We start from the raw sequence: 15,072 nt of genomic DNA on the forward strand, positions 1-15,072 counted from the left end.
TCAACAAAAATGTTGAATCTAAGGTTGGCTGACTCAATTGATACTTTGACGATTAGAAAGCTCGAATTGAATTGAATTGGTAAACAAATTTTAACGGAGAGAGAACAATGAATTAATTTGGTAGGAAGTCGATGTTTTCTTTGAAAAGTCCTCTCAATTACATATTATTCACCATTCTTCACTGGCGTGCTCACCGAGTTGATTCCATTTTCATCAATCTCTCTCTCGGTTGGAAGACTAGACTTTTGGGCTTTGATTGAATATGAATGGATATTTTTTTTCTATCGGTAGAAATTGAAAGTAATGGATTCCCACCTTAGAAATATTTTTAAGCGATCAGTAGACGCCGGGTCAATATCTCAACTGTCAATAAACACACCATCAAGAATCGATATTCCTTATTGTATTTTTTTCTTCTTCTTTTTCCTGTTTTTAATGTGTTAGGTAGAAGGGCCTACAAGGACCAGATAAAGACCCACAAGGGACCAGCACGGTGCCCAACAAATCACACTTATTCATCCTACTATTTCTACTACTGCGACTACTATTACTATATGTAGAAATGCAACTCTAAAAATAATGCAGAAGGTAATGAAAAAACAAAAATAAATAATGCACACAAGTTTACGAGGTTTGGAAAAATTACCTATATCCTCGGTGAGATAAGATGAGATTCTGCTTCACTATCAATAGAGAATAGGATTACAATGCTCGTCTTCACACCTCTCAGAATTGTTTATAGAGAAAGTAAACATCGCTACAAATATATAGCGAAAACCCTTAATTCGGAAGATACAAAACTGCCTCAAATAAAAAATTCAAGTTTCGTTCCAGACTTACATATTTTAGAACCAAAACCAAATAGAATTTAGATACTAGTATATTATTAGTACATTAATACATTATAATATTAATATTAAATAGTATATATAATTAATATTATTATTAAATTTTATAATACAAATGTATTATATTATAATATTATAGTAATATATTATACTATATATTGTGTATCGTAACATATGGACCGAGTACTTGACTCAAAACTGAACCATGTAAGAATCAAGTATCAAATTTTTGGTTTAGAATCACACCAAATACTCTTTAGAACCGGACCAAATAATTGATTCCAAACTAATTTACACCTTTAGTGAGTTTGGGGAAGGGTTGAACCCACAACTATATATGAACGTTTATGAAACCTTAATTTCATTTTTTTAAATTTAGAAATATGTATTAATATTTCAAATAAAGTCTAAACCCAGTTCCAATAATCTTGTTGTAGCCATGTAGACATCTCATGATTTATGAGCATTAGAATAGGGATGTAAATATATGTAAAAAAAAAATTCCCAAGTTGATTCACATACGTTAATGTTTATGGGTATCCATATCCAATCAGAGGGTACTCGAATCCAAATTAGGATAATCTGAAACATATTCTATCTAATTTGAATAGATATCCAACTAATAATAAAAATTTAATTAATGATATTGAGGATTCTTGAAGATTCAACATGTTCCAAAGAACAAGAAAAATAATTAAACAACAAAGTCATAGATTGAGAGTGCATTGTAACCGTCTTGAGGGGAGAAGGTCGGGGCACACAAGTTAAGAACGAAATGGATAATTGAAAATCTTAATCAATTTCCATCCATATCCACCTAGGAGTATCCGAATCAGATCCATTTTTTAGCCGTTTAAATTTTCTAGATTCGATCAATCAATCCGACTCTTACCTTGGGCTTGAGCTACCACTAGTCCTTGTTGGCTCCTTATGAACCCCTTGATATATAGTGCACGGTCTGTGTATACTCCAAAAACAAAAGAATGAATTAAAATTCATATTTCTAGGGGTGTCAATTCGTGGCCCGACCCGATTAAATCGATCGGGACTGACCTTTTATAGACTGACACAGTCTGGACCGTTTATTAAATGTGTTGGGCTTGAGCCAGGCCTGTTTATAAATGGTCGGTCTCGGTTTTGCTACTTGAACCGTCGGGCGCCCGATTGAGACCAACCGAATAAAGCCCGACTGAGACCGGCCTATTGTGCACCGACTTGGCCCGACCCTTTAATGACTGTAGAATACCTATTTTACCCTCCAAATTAAGGAATAAAAACTAAAAAGTAAAGACATGTTCACATTTTAAATAATGGTTATATTTGGTATCATTTATTGATTTATTGTCATTTTTTTGGATTTGCATGAGTGGGCCGGAATATAAGAGCACATTTTAAAGAGGACACGTTTAAAAATCGGTTAAAGCCCGTTTAACACTAAACATATCCGTAGCCCGGTTAAGGCCCGACTAAAGCCCGATTAAGGTAGTCCGATTATAGTCCGAGGCCAACCGGCCGAATATAAAGTGTACCATGCCCTCAATAACTAAGCCCGATTAGTTAAATGGGCGAACATGGTGTAGCCTTTGAAAGTCTTTAAGCCCGATTAAGCCCGATCGGTTGACACCCCTACATATTTCTATGAAGATCTATATATTGCCTGCTGTCCAAACGTACCATTACTTCCTTTTTATTTTTATGTAAAAGTAACAGAAAAAAAAAAAAAAAAAGCTACTGGTCAATAGTGACTTTAAATCATTCATGATTGAATAAATAATTACAAGGATTAAAGTATCGGTATCGGTCGTCGTATCGGTCGGTCAAAATTAAGATACGTATCGGAGGGTATCGTATCGTATCGGAGATACACTAAGATACGCTAAAGATACACACATAAATGGATATGAAACATTTTTTTAAATACTTTTGCATAAAGAATTTGTTAAAAAAAGCTATTGATAACATGTATTATGCATAAACACTAAATTGAGGGTATCGTACTGAGAATTCAAGGTCTGTAGTTGTCCCATAAATGTAAAATCTTTGTTCTCAACCTTGATTTCCACTTTAGTTAAAGAGAAATATGGCTAACAGCAACTTTGGAACAAAAACCCTTCAAAAAATCGTTTTTTTCTGAAAAATTACCCATATTGGCCATTATATGACCGTAGCGCTGATACGTATCGAGACTCACCGATACGTACTGATATATATATTGATACTCACCGATACGTGCTGATATATACCGATACGTACCGATCGATACATACTGATACTCACCGATACGTACCAATACATACCGAAACGTACATTTTACCTCAATTTTATATTTTTCATAGAGTCGTATCAAGGCATGTCGTATAGTATCGATGTGTATTAGTGGTGTATTGATGCATATCGGTATGTATTGTAGGATATATATCGATACGAAATGATTTAAAAAATTCAATGTATCGTATCGGTGTGTATCGTATCGGTCGACTAAATTTAAGATACGTATCGGAGGGTATCGTATCGGTATCGGAGATACTTAAAACCATGAATAATTATAATAAGAATACAAAAATCCCACAAAAATTTTAAAAGTCATTTAAATCTTTTGAATAAATAATTGAAATATGGGAAAGAATTCTTTGTGAGGGAGTGGCTTCTGCACCAACACGGGGCCCAAAGAGAGCACACCTGAAAGCATCAATAGGGTAGGCATTTCTATCTTTCATGGCGTGGGACAGTCATTTTGCCCCCTTTTTATTTCTGAATGAAACCCTGCACTCCTAGATAGAGTGATTTTCCCCTTAAAACATACACATATAACTTTACAATTATTAATAGAAAAACATAGACCAATAAACAATTCAATTCAATGTTAAATTTACATTAATTTCAATAAAAAATGAAAAGAGAAAAAATTTGTTTGAATAAAAAAAAAAAAACTTGACGAAACTTTTTTTAAATTGAGACCATAATAAACAATATAATTTTGATTTTATCTATAAAAATCTGCGCCGAATGGAACCATTTGATCGAACACCCTTAATTACAAGGGTTAGAATGGGATTGTGGAGCATTAACATTAAATACAAGAGAAAACAAGCCCTTTTTTTTTTTTTTTTTTTTGGTGAAAGTGAAATCTATTGATTATCACGGAATAAATCAGAATTGGGCTACACAATCGTATCCGTAACTAACTGAGCCCTTCTAGCTAAGATACCTGCCATATCCTTAGCATCTCTCTCAGAAAAAGCTCTTTGTGCTCTTGTTCCAACATCGGTTCTATAGATTGATAAGGTCTTGTACCCATAAGAGTGGGCAATCTTCAATAGGTGGGTATTACAATTTAAAATCGGGTAAAGTAGGTACCCAATAATTATTCCAAATCTGAATTCTTTCTCACGTATCAATATGCCATAACAAACCAGCTCTGAGAACCTTCTTTGACTCCATAACCAAGGTTTAAAGTATCGGTCCGTATCATATTATATCGACCCTTATTGATACAATATAGACCAATATGATACGGACCAATACGATACATGGAAGTTTTAAAACCCTTTTGTATCGATATGTATCTTACGATACATATCGATACGCACTAATACACCACTGATACGTAACGATACTCTATGAAAAATTCAAAATCGAACTGAAATGTACGTTTCGGTATGTATCGATGTGTATCAGTATGTATCGATGTGTATCAGTATGTATCGATCGATACACATTGATACGTACCGATACGGTCATAAAATGACCAAGATGGGTAATTTTTCAGAAAAACATAATTTTTCGAGATGTTTTTGTTCCAAAGTTGCTGCCAACCATTTTTCTTTCTGACTAAAGTAGAAATCAAGGTTGGAAATAAGGATTTTACATTTATAGGACAACTACAAACCTTAGATTCTTAGTATGATACTCTTAAGTTACTGTTTATGCACAATACATGTTATATATAGCTTTTTAAAACTATTTTTTTTATGCAAAAGTGCATAAAAGTGTTACCTATTTATTTATGTGCGTATCTTAGCGTATCTCCTATATGATACGATATCCTCTAATACGTATCTTAATTTTGACTGATCAAAAGTAGAAATCAAGGTTGAGAACAAGGATTTTTGTTGGGTAATTGTATTACAATTTCTTACAAAAATAAAACAAATTGTAATACAAAGCTTTTGTAGTAGAAACTACTATGATATTGTAGTATTGATCCTTGGCTGAAATAAGACGGGGATAAACTTCAAATAGATGTTGAATCACCACCACAGCAATTGAAGAAACTTCGATCAGAATTGAGATTGAGTCACACTTGTAATGCTGCCTTTAAGGTAATTGATACCCTCTACTGTCAAGAGTTGTTCTGCATCTCTACTTCTAAGATAAAACAATCTTCCACTAGAAGATGAGACAGTTCTTTTAGTCCCTTCTAGAAGTAAAAAGCTACAGCATAACAGTCCCCTCTAACCTTACACAAGACTTAGAGAAAATAGAAGAAAGAGAAAGACTTGTATAGTTGCAAAGAGTAGAAATAGATGGAGTGTCAATATGTAAATGTGTGTCTCTGCAAGGTATTTGATTGGGTTTATATAGACCCAAAACCAACCCTTATACCCTCTTAGATTCCCAAGAGTAACCTCCAACTAATGGCAAGTTGATTAGAAAATAATGTCATATGGACATGAATTGAGAATTAATTCAATAAATTGAATTAATCCCAATCAATTCCTTAGCCCACCTCCCCAATCATGATAATGGCCATGAATGAAATTTAGAGCTCTTATAGGGTGTTAATGACCATTTTCTAGCACACCTCCCCACTTATGGTAGTGACCATGAATGGACTTTAGGGCACCCACATAATGACATTGACCATTTACCTCAATTTGGTAATAACCTATGACATGAATTAAGAATTAATTTCATAAATGAAATTAATCCCAATCAATTCTCTTTGCCCACCTCTCTACTCATGGTAATGGTCATGAATGAAATTTAGCGCATCCATAGGGTGTTATTGACCATTTTCTACAACCTTGACCCTAAGGGTCTCACACCATTACAAGTCATAAAACACATAAAAGAAAAACCTCATCTTAAAACTTAATTATAATAAAATAAATATAAATTCTAACAATCATCCACAAGTTTCAAATGACATGAAGGACACATCTGCTATGACTGTATTAGACACTATAGGACACATCGTTGTAGGAGTCTTTCGGACTTGAACCTACACTAGGTTTAATGAGTCACGTTATAGAGTACGGGTAGAGTCAGACTCCTTGTACCTTTCTTCATTAGTGTAGCTGATCGATCCATCAACCACATCTTATAAGTCAACTTTTTGAGCTACCCATTATATAATTACTTTGGACTTTTGAACCGGCCATGTCACTTATCTTGGACTCATGAATGTTTAGAAAGCTTGCCTATAAGTTCTCATTGGCGGCGGCCACACCCCCTACATCCACTTAGGTTAATCCCCGATGTGCACCACAATTAACACACCCCCATATTTCCTGGGATTGGACTAATGAAGAGCTTTACTGCTCAACCTTTCTCCTTGTGGTGGTACTATTATCATCATCTACATCTTAGAATGAATACTTAAATAAGTAGTAGTACTGAGCTGGTCACTCATGACTTCGTTTGTACCCCTTGAACCTAATTCAGACATTAAGCCTCTTCATATAGGTAGGGTGTCCATCACAGACCTAAGGATTAGGTATCAACCCCATTCCTATAGATGCACTACACAAGTTCTTAACAGACATAGGCTTTGTGAACATGTCAGCTTGGTTACTTTCTAACTTCACATAATCGATAGCTATCATTCATTCATCTATGTACTGTCTCACAAGATTGTGTCTTAGGCGTATATGCCTCCTTTTACCATTGTATATTCGGTTTTTGGCTAGATGTATAGTCGCTTGATTATCACAATGTAGTGATATCGATGGTGCTGATTTTTACCACAATGAAATATTCACCATTAAGTTTCTAAGCCATTCGATTTCCGTTCCTGCCTTTTCTAAGGCTATGAACTCAGCTTCCATAGTAGAGTCTATCCCACAAGATTGCTTTGTGGACTTCCATGAGATGGCACCGCCTGTTAGTATAAATACATACCCACTAGTAGCTAAGGACTCGTTTGTATCCGAGATCCAATTTGCATCGCAGTACCCTTCCAACACCGTTGGTTTACCGCTATAGTGCAAACTATAGTTTATAGTGCCTTTTAGGTACCTCAGCAACCTATCAAGCACACTCCAATACTTCTTACTTGGATTGTGAGTATGTTGACTCAACTTTCCTATTGCAAGGACAATATCAGGATGAGTACAATGACTGAACCAATAATTTGAGCATACCTTTTTTGATTTACCGGTTCACCCAAGTTTCTTTTCAAATGACATCTCATTACAAAAGGTGTTTTAACTGCTGAAACTTTATGGTACCATACTTTTTAAGTATATTTTCTACATAATAGGCTTAGGATAGTGAAATATTATTCTCTTGCTTGATGATCTTGATCCCAAGAATCATATCAACCTCTCCTAAGTCTTTTATGTCAAAACTAGACTTCAAAAGTTTCTTAGCTTGATTCACTATTTCCAAGTTTGTTCTCATTATCAGCATATCATCTACATATAGTAGTATGAATATGCCCTTACCACCATGAAACCTGCTATATAAGCACCTTTCAACGTCGTTCACAACGAAACCATTTGAAATTACAACTTTGTCTAATTTATCATGCCATTGCTTTGGCGCCTGCTTCAATCCATATAAAGATTTCCGAAGTTTACAAACTTTTTACTTATTTTCATTTACAACACAACCTTCTGGTTGCTTTATGTAAATTTTCTCCTCTAAGTCTCCGTTTAGAAATACCATTTTCACATCCATTTGATGGATGACCAGGTTATGTATTGACGCTAATGCTAACATAACCCTTACTGTGGCAATTCTAGAGATTGAGGCAAATGTGTCAAAGTAATCAATGTTAGGCTTTTGCCTAAACCCCTTGACTACAAGTCTAGCCTTGAAACGATCAAGTGACCCATCACTTTTTAGTTTCTTTCAAAATATCAACTTGGTTTCTAAAGTTTTGGAATCAATTGGTAAATTTATCAATTCCCAAGTATTATTATCCAAGATTGAATCTAGTTCACTTTTGATTGCCTCCTTCCAAAAGACGGCATCCGATGATGTAATAGCCTCTTTGTATGTAAGATGATCCTTGTCTACTAGATAGACAAGCCACTCATCATTCGAATATTTGGGTCTTTTGAGTTGCTTGCTCATCCTTAGTTGACTTCCATCATCATTACTAAATTCTTGATTGGCAACCTTTTCATTTGACTCTATTTTTCCATAAGTCAATTGACTATCTTTACTTGTAGGTAAGTTGGATTTAAAGGAAAATATGTTTTCAAAGAACTCAACATCTCTTGATTCTACAATGCTATTTATTTCAATAACATCATCCATGGCTTTAATCACCATGAACCGGTATGCAGTACTATTTGTAGCATATCCCAAAAACACACAATCCCATGTTTTTTGCCCCAATTTTCTTTTCTTGATATTCGGTAATAATACCTTAGTCAAGCAGCCACAAATCCGCAAATATTTTAGACTTGATTTTCTTCCAAACCATTTCTTAAATAGAATCATACTAGTCTTGTTATGTGGGATTCTATTTAACAGATAACATGCCGTTAGCATGGCTTCCCCCCACATATCAAGTGGTACACTCGAACTCAGAGTTCATCATCTCTTTAAGAGATCTATTTTTCCTTTCGACAACCCCATTAGATTCCGGTTGGTATGGAGTGGTTGTCTCATGGATAATTTCATTTTTCTCATAAAACTTTTCAATGTTAAAATACTCAGTCCCTTTATCGGTTCTAAGTCTTTTAACCTTCTTGTCAAGTTGATTTTTAACTTCTGTTTTGTAAGATATAAACGCATTTTCCAGCCTCATCCTTTGATTTGAGTAAATAAATCATGGCATACCTAGAGTGGTCATTTACGAAAGTTATGACATAGTTGTTTCCTCCCCTAGACTCATATGACTTATAGTCACTCAAGTCACTATGGATCAATTCCAAGAGATAACTCTTTCTATCCACAGTTTTATGAGGTTGTTTGGTTAACTTTGCCTCTACACAAGTTGTACATTTGTTCACAGGAGGTTCCACATTATTAGTGATCATGTCTAACTTGCATAGTTTGGTGATATACTTCACACTACTATGACCCAACCTACCATGCCACAAATCAAAAGAATAAGTAGGGATAACAATGTAAGCAGAAGAAGTACTAGCTTTCTCAATTACAATATTTTCAACGCTTAGTACAAATAACCCCTCACTAAGGTATCCCTCCCTTCCCCACAAATACATTGTTCCTAGTGATAACCGCCTTGTCACTCTCAAAAGCTAATTTCATTCATACTTTATTAAGTAAAGGAACTGAAATTAAATTACGCCTAATGTCTAGCACATAGAGGACATTGGTGAGAACCATAGTCTTCCCTGAAGTAAGCTTTAACACTATCTTTCCTTTCACCATAATAGGGGCACTTTGAAAAATTTTCATGAATACCTTTTCGTCTCTCATACTTATAGAATAAGAAGAGAACATCTTTAGATCACCACAAATATGTCTTGTAGCACCGGTATCCAATACCCAATCTTTTGATTTTTTAGCCAAATTTGCTTTTGTGATCATAGCCACAAAGACGTTGTCTTCAACTAGATTCACATTTTCAGATTTTTTCTTCTTGAATCGACAATCTTTCTTGAATTGCCCTGGCTTACCGCACACATAACAAGTGAGTTTCTTCTTCTTAAAAGAAGGCTCATCATTGTATTGACGGTTCTTCCTTTTCTTGTCATGTTTGTTGGTTTCTACCAAGTTCGCTTTTAAACGTTTCTCCCCAAGGTCTTTTTCACCCTTGTCTTTGTTCCGGTTCTTTTCCTCAATTTTGATCCTTACAATCAATTGGTCCAAAGTCAACTCCGTCTTCTTGTGTTTCATTGACAACTTGAAAGTATCCTAAGAAGATGGAAGCTTTTCAATTAAGACACTGGTCACAAATTCTTCTGGTAGAACCATTTTTTCCTTTGCTAGCTTTCCAACCAAGATTTGAAATTGATCAATTTGGTTTAAAATGGTGTCACTGTCTTTGATAATAAAATTTAGAAAGTTATCCACCAAGTACTTCTTTGAGCCAGCATTCTCAAGAGAGTACTTATTTATCAACGCATTCCAAATCGAATATGCATACTCCAATGAACTATACACATGGTATAGGTCATTGGATAATGTATTCAAGATCCAATTTTTGCATTGGTACTTGAATCCAAACCACCCTTTTGCCCTCATTTACAGGATCATTATTTTTTTTCGACATGGGTTCAGTCAAGGAAAATACCATCCCAATTTGGGCTAATGCAAACAACATCATTTGCCTCCACCGTTTGAAGTTTTGACCTCCAAACTGCTTAATTTTGTCAAATTCAGTGACAATCCTCATCTTACCCAAATCCGGGATAAGATCGGTTACTGACGTGATAACATTGGTGGGAATTGAATCAATGGTGGGTAAATGAAGAACCCCCTTACCATTGTGGCTAACATGAACCCTGCCTCCTTAGTTGTTGATTATACCTTCAACATTGATGTTAGAGGGATCTCCTCCGTTTGTAGTTCCATCTACGACATTGTTGTTCGAAGCATCATCTATGATAGTGATTGAATGACCATCATTGTTGTTGGAGTCATCACCTCTGTTGAGGCTTGCATCTCTAAGATCAGTTATGGAATCTTACAACTATCAATTACCTTAAATTTGTTGGGTAATTGTATTACAATTTCTTACAAAAATAAAAAAATTATAATACAAAGCTTTTGCAGTAGAAATTACTATGATGTTGTAGTATTGATCCTTGACTGAAATGAGACGAGGATAAACTTCAAATAGATGTTGAATTGTCACCACAACAATTGAAAAAGCTTCGATCAGAATTGAGGTTGAGTCACACTTGTAGTACTGCCTTTAAGGTAATTGATGCCCTCTACTGCCAAGAGTTGTTCTGCATCTCTACCTCCAAGATAAAACAATATTCCACAAAAGATGAGACAGTTCTTCTAATCCCTTCTAGGAGTAAAAAGCTACAGCACAACAGTCCCCTCTAACCTTACACAAGACTTAGAGAAAATAGAAGAAAGAGAAAGACTTGTATGGTTGCAAAGAGTAGAAATAGATGGAGTGTCAATATGTGAATGTGTGTCTCTGCAAGGTATTTGGTTGGGTTTATATAGATCCAAAACTAACCCTTGCATCCTCTTGGATTCCCCAAGAGTAACCTCCAACTAATGGCAAGTTGATTGGAGAATAATGTCATATGGACATGAATTGGGAATTAATTCAATAAATTGAATTAGTCCCAATCAATTCCTTAGCCTACCTCCCCACTCATGATAATGTCCATGAATGAAATTTAGAGTTCTCGTAGGGTGTTATTGATCATTTTCTAGCCCACCTCCCCACTCATGGTAGTGACCATGAATGGACTTTAGGGCACCCACATAATGACATTGGCCATTTACCTCAATTTGGCAATAACCTATGGCATGAATTAAGAATTAATTTTATAAATGAAATTAATCCCAATCAATTCTCTTTGCCCATCTCTCCACTCATGGTAATGACCATGAATGGAATCTAGGGCACCCATAGGGTGTTATTGACCATTTTCCACTACCTTGACCCTAAGGGTCTCATACCATTACAAGTCATAAAACACATAAAAGAAAAACCTCATCTTGAAACTTAATTATAATAAAATAAATATAAATTCTAACAATTTTACATTTATGGGATAATTACAAACCTCGGATTCTTAGTGCGATACTCTTAAGTTACTGTTTGTGCACAATACATGTTATATAACTTTTTTAAACTATTTTTTTACGCAAAAATGTATAAAAAAATGTTACTTATTCATTTATGTACGTATCTTAGCGTATCTCCTATACGATATGATACCCTTCGATACGTATTTTAATTTTGACTGATCGATATGATGACCGATACTGATACTTTAATCCTTGTCCATAAATCTCCTTCATGCCCAGGATGGATTTGCTCCCATTGTTGCATGCAAAAAATCACACTTTGAAAATAGGTTGATTTGAGAAGTCTTACCCATGGTGTACCAAGTTCACTCCAAAGTTTCTAAGCAACCTTCGAGAGCAAAGCTTTGGCATGTAAGGAAGGATCTCGAAACCCCAAGCCGCCTTTCTCCTTTTGGTAGGCACAACCGAAGCCATGAAATTCAGTGGATTTTTTATTTATCCGAACTGTCTCCCCGAAAAAATTTGTAGTCGCAATCCATAGTTGATTATGGTGCGAGATAGGCAGCTTGAAGTGTGAACTAGCATAATTGGCAAGTGAAAATGCTACTGATTTCATTATTACCTCCTTGCCTGCATGTGAAAATAGTGTTGCTTCAATTCCATCCACTAAATCACTGCCTTGCTTTATTTGTGATATCTTGTAATAAACAATCCTTAAGAGACACTAAAAATTGTTGGTAAGCTCAGATACTCACTTGGTCCAGTGCCATAGGGTATTTTATGATATGAATCAATTTTGATTCTGATTTGGATAACCGTTGCCATAATTCTGGTTTTCAAATTGAATGAAGTATTTTGGTTGTGTTGTCTTTAATTTTCACCCAACCATCTCTAATTCTCCACATTTAAGTATTAATGGGCTGAATCTTCTCTGATGGGCTCTCTATCTGAGCCCTCTACGGATCAATAAATCTGCATGGTTCTATGGGCTGCACTTACAGACATTGGTCGATCTTGGATGAGACCTTGCATCAATGGATTCTTTTTCCTAATACGTATTTTTTGGGTACTAATTATCTATGGATTGAATTACCAAAAGAAAAAAATATAATAATAATAAATTATCTATGCATTGATAGGAAAGAAATCATAGAATGCATTTCCAAGACTGAAGCTCTTTATTTCAAATATAAAATATTCCTTGGGCCCATTGAGGCCTACAACCAAACACTGTTATAACCTTTTCCATAATTGGTCTAGGCCTTACACCAGGTCGTTTACAAATTGGCTGGTCCTGTGTCGAGCTTTAACCAGTTGGGGCTGACCCCTAAGTTAGACAGTGAGACGAGTCTCCTTGGAAATTTATAATACAATTCTCTTTGCACAGTCTAGCCCACAAAGCCCACTGGGCCAAACCCGAATGAAGCCGTACTATCGTTAAGCTTTGAAGCCCGCTAAAACGGCCGGGATCCTACATACTTTTGGCTCATCCGACCCCACGGACTTCAGACTTTGGAGTGCGTTTCGTACAAAAACTCTTTCCTGCCAGCATGGGCATGATGAACAGGATTAGACACGTGGCAGGATTACTCTCCTGTTTTATCTACTTTTCCTTCTCCGGTGTTGTTGAGTTTGAAAGAGCCTATTATCTTTTCATTTCATAGCTCAGAAGATGCCAAGATTTTTTTTTTTTTTGGGTAGATCTGAAGAAGCCAAGATAGATAGTAATCTTTTGTTATTTCTTGTAAGAAGCAGTGAGGAAATATATGTATAATTTAGGTCTTGTTTCAAGTATGATGTCAAATAAATCAATGTAGTCGGTCGTACTTAGTTGGAATAAGTTGGGATAAAGCTGAGTTGTCATATTTTGGAAAAAAATGTTAATTTGTCTAATTATCTACTTAATATTTTTTTAATTAAATTAATTAAAATAAATATATGTACTATTGAAATTGAAGTCCTAACATTTTCATTCACTTCACGTACAATTTTCTATGGGATGTAGTGATTAGCTTTGTGTTTAAGATAGTAAAATCTCCCATTTTATGGTCACTCAAAGAAGAGAGATTTTGGGGAGAGAGGCGTAGAAATAGCAAAAGCATGGATTTAGGAATGGCCGATATGATATCGATACTATCTGATACTAGATCAGTGGTACTAGAACAAGGGTGAGCAAAAGGTAAAAATGAAAGCCATATTAATATCTTGGGACCAAAATCATCCATTCTGGCTTGATACAATTGATACATTTCAGTATTGGTATCAATGGCAATCGATTCCAATGGCAATACCTTGAACTAATCCCCGAGCAAAAAGAGAGGATACAAGTTTAAGGGAGGGAGAATTGCACACTATTAAAAGCTCCAAGCATTTTTATGGCGATGGTCAGGGGCAAAAATATAAGAAATGTACACAGATGAGAGATTGGTAGAGCAGTCAATATTTAGGCATGTTAATAACATACGCATATCTTTATTGCAAGTGCATGATTTGATTAAATGGTTATTAACTTAAGTATTAGGTAAGTAATTTTGTAAATTAAACCTATTTTAATTTGGGTAAAATAATAATAAAAAAATATTTTTCTTATGTGGTTTCAATATTGGAAAGGACAATATACCTGGCCATGGAGGCATAGTTTTAAAAATTGATCGAATCAATTAGGATTGCTTGGATTGAATTGATAACGATTGAGATCAATCTCCAGTGTCAGGCTATAACTAGCATCGATCTATATCGGTGAATCAGATGATTTTGCCCTCAAAGATACTTATACCATACTCTTGGACAAATGATATTTCCATATTTTTGTACAGAATGCTTATTATCTAATCCATCAGGGTTGCCAAGTCTAGGTTGGTTAGTGAAGGCCGATTTCCACCTTCAGGGACAAAAATGTTAAGAATTATAAACAAATGAGAGATTGTGTTTGAGCAGATACAATTTAGGTCATTTCAGTAGTACACATTATAATTTTAGGTGATTTGATAAAGCAAAATATTGATTGAGTAATTTGATAATTAAAACCTAGGTTGGTGTAATATAATATATTATATATTCTTATGTAATTTCAATAGTGGAAAGACATTGTACCTGGCTATAGAGGCCCCTGTTAATTCAAATAAGTTGGGATCTTTTCACGAATAACCAAATAATTATTCCAAGGCTAGTTATATGCTTTGCCTCTCTCACAGGGGGCTTCGCTAATGATTTACAAGCACCCAAATCTGATGGCGTAGTGAAGAATAGTATAATGAGAAGTTGAATCATAGAACTTTAAAAGCTTTTATTATTCATGAAGTATAATCTAATTCTACCATGGGTTATTAATTAATTAATTTGAATATAAATTCTATAA

Source organism: Macadamia integrifolia, chromosome 4 (genome assembly GCF_013358625.1).
Source record: "Macadamia integrifolia cultivar HAES 741 chromosome 4, SCU_Mint_v3, whole genome shotgun sequence".
Lineage (NCBI taxonomy): Eukaryota > Viridiplantae > Streptophyta > Magnoliopsida > Proteales > Proteaceae > Macadamia > Macadamia integrifolia.